Below are 3,524 nucleotides of genomic sequence, written 5' to 3' on the forward strand. Positions count from 1 at the left end.
GTCCCAGGCTAATTTTTGAATTTTTTGTAGACACAGGGTCTTGCTATATTGCCCAGGCTGGTCTTGAATTCCTGGGATCAAGTGACCCTCCTACCTCAGCCTTTTGAGTAGCTGTGACTACAGGTACACAAGACCACACCTGGCTAACTTTTTTTTGGTAGAAATGGGATCTCACTCTGTTGTCCAGGCTAGTCTCAAACTCCTGAGCTCAAGCAATCCTCCCACTTTGGCCTCCCAAAGCACTGGGATTACAGGCCTAATCTCTTCTTCTTAAAAGAACACCTGCCGTGACTTCTGGTGTGTGTTGCCAAGGTGGGCCGTGGGGGCAACATTATTGCCATCGTCCTCTCCCTCTGTCCCGGGGGTCGAGATGTCAGGACTCAGCTCTCCAGAGATGGAGGGCTGTCGTAACCTACTTGGGCTACTGGACAATGAGGAGATTCACGGCCCTGTGCAACACCGTCACCAGTTGCCTGGTGCAGCCCAAAGACCACCAACGTAAAGGCAGACCTGTGCCATGGAAGACAGCCACTCCTTCCTAAGCGTCATGCTGACCCCAGGTCACTGGAACCTGGGAGTGGAGGGGGTTCGAGGCTAGCACCCAGTTAGTCTCAGACCCTGCTTAGGCAGAATCCTGGGGAATCCCCGCCACCATGGCAGATCCACTGCTCTGGAACTGATACGGAAATGCTGAGAAGGGAGAAGCACGGTCCCTTTAAATGATACGGAAGGGGGTAAGGGAAGTGCCAAGGGAAGTGCCGGGTAGAGGAGGGCGTTTTCTCACCCTCCTATCTCAGCCTTCTGAGTAGCTGTGACTACAGGTACACAATACCACACCCGGCTAATTTTTTTTTTTGTAGAAACGGGATTTTACTTGTTGTCCAGGCTAGTCTCAAACTCCTGGGCTCAAGTGGTCCTGCCACTTTGGCCTCCCAAACCAAAGACCGTTTCTGAAGAAACAGTCCCTGACTAAGGCTCCACCCCCACGGACCTAAGTGAGGACAGGCATTTCCTGTCCAAATGTTACATTTTCCAAGACCGCCCTTGCTGCCACGCCCCATCCTGCGCCTATAAAATCCCAGACCCTAGCAAGGCAGAGACAGGAGCGGCTGGACGTGGAGAGGAACACATCGGCGGAGGAATCCACGAGTGGCCGGGTGGCGAGAGGAATGCGCCCACAGGCGCCGGCATGCCACTGACCGCGGAATGACGTGGAGTTTGGCCGGGGTAGTTGGAGGAGTGTCTGGGCCACCCAGCGGCCCGACTCTAGGGGAAAACCATCTGTTTTCTGGTTCCCCCATCTGCTGAGAGCTACTTCCACTCAATAAAACCTTGCACCCATTATCCAAGCTCATGTGTGATCCGACTCTTCCGGTACACCAAGGCAAGAACCCGGGATACAGAAAGCCCTCTGTCCACGCGACAAGTAGAGGGTCTAATTGAGCTGGTTAACACAAGCTGCCTATAGACAGCAAAACTGAAAGAGCAAACAGCATACGCCAACTGGGGCTTCAGCTGTAAACATTCACCTCTAGACCCTGCTGTGGGGTCGGAGCCCCACAACCTGCCCGTCTATGCGTCCCCCTAGCGGTGGGAGAAGCAGGACCCTGAAGAAACGAGCCACACCCCCATCCCACACCCTGCAAGGTGGACAAAGGAACCTTTCCGGTTTCGGAACCACGACACAGGCTTAGGCAGCCGGGCCCGCCAGGAGGTGGTGGCAGTGACAATGGCGCAGCTTCCAGGATTATCCATGTCATGGGCAGCACTTGCTGATTTGAGGATTTGGAGCACCGTTCGTGCAATGTTAGTGGACAGTCCAAGGGCAGAACTTCTGAGGCGTAAAAACGTCCACCTTTCTGGTCACATTTAAGTACTTGGCAACACCAGGGGATTGTTACACCTCCAGTTACTAAAAAACACAGTCTTATTCAGCATACAAAAGCAATCACAGCCAAAACAGAAGGAAACACCAGAGCCAGTTACAAAGACAGAGGACATTCAGCTCTTTCGACAGCAGGCAAAAGATTAAAAAGCTGAAAAGGTTGATTTTAATTGCCTGGGAGAATTCTGTCACCGGGTCTTTGGACTTCTTAATTCTCACAATTCTTTCCTGGGACCACCTCAAGATGAATGGGAACCACAGCATGATGTCCAGCTTAGGTTCTATTACAACAAGTCAGAACAAAACGTGATAGACTGGCTGGGTGTGGTGGCTCACACCAGCACTTTGGGAGGCTGAGGTGGGTGGATCACTTGAGGTCAGGAGTTTGAGACCAGCCTGGCCAACATGGTGAAACCCCATCTCTGCTGAAAATACAAAAATTAGCCAGGTGTTGTGGCACATGCCTGTGGTCCCAGCTACTCGGAAGGCTGAGTCAGGAGAATCACTTGAACCTGGGAGGCAGAGACTGCAGTGCCCCGAGATCACGCCACTGCACTCCGGCCTGGGCAACCAAGGGAGACTCTGTCTCAAAAAAAAAAAAAAAAAAAAGAGGTCAGGTGCGGTGGCTCACACCTGTAATCCCAGCACTTTGGGAGGCCGAGGCGAGCGGATCATGAAGTCAGGGGATCGAGACCATCCTGGCTAACACAGTGAAACCCCGTCTCTATTAAAAATACAAAAAATTAGCCAGTTGTGGTGGCAGGAGCCTGTAGTCCCAGCTACTGGGGAGGCTGAGGCAGGAGAATAGCGTGAACCCAGGAGGCAGAGCTTGCAGTGAGCCGAAATCGTGCCACTGCACTCCAGCCTGGGCAACAGAGAGCGAGACTCCATCAAAAAAAAAAAAAAAAGTGATGGACTCCCATAGGACAGAAATCACGAGCCTTGGTTTGCCGTCACTAGTAAAAGAAAATTTTTTTTCTCAGCCCAATGTAGGTTCACATGGACTGAAATGTGCTTCTTCTCTTCATGGGCTGGTGATGGTTGGAACTGCTGGGACTGTCTATCGAGGGAACACTTGCTTGGGCATTTTTGAACAAAGTTTTGGGCTCACCTGCTGCCCTTTTGTGGAGGATACTTGGAAAATCAAATTTATCAACCTGAGAATTGTTGGCGACAGTTCCCTTGCTCCTGGAATTACTGAAACCAGCTGTTACATTTGAACAAGGTGGTCTAGAGGCCTTTCATAATATAATCACCTTACATGGTACCAACACAGTACGACATCATGTAAAGTAGGCATTGGTGGTGGAACTGGAGAACAAGCTTTATGTAGTGGAAATGAGGCACTGCTGAACAAACGAGAACTGGGTTTACCTGACCCTCTAAAGCATTGAGCACCATCAGCCTAAAACATCTATACGGAAATGCTTCCAAATACATCAGTAATGTCGAAGTGATTTCAGATGTGAGGATTGACCTATTTTAGTTGAAATACCTTTCTGAACTCTAGACTTAACATATTCTGTGAATACTTACCTATTTTTACCTGAGTTGCAGCAAATGTTCTGAAATGTTCTGAAAGCTGAATGCAAATAAATCTCACTTTAGATGTTACAGAAAAAAGAAGAAGAAGACCCGT

General features: G+C 50.1%; 1 pseudogene; it reads left to right on the plus strand.

The window, feature by feature from the left end:
• Positions 1-370: 370 nt before the first annotated feature.
• LOC100592634 lies at positions 371-3,181 on the plus strand (annotated as a pseudogene).
• Positions 3,182-3,524: the final 343 nt, after the last annotated feature.

This window comes from Nomascus leucogenys, chromosome 7b, assembly GCF_006542625.1.
Source record: "Nomascus leucogenys isolate Asia chromosome 7b, Asia_NLE_v1, whole genome shotgun sequence".
NCBI lineage: Eukaryota > Metazoa > Chordata > Mammalia > Primates > Hylobatidae > Nomascus > Nomascus leucogenys.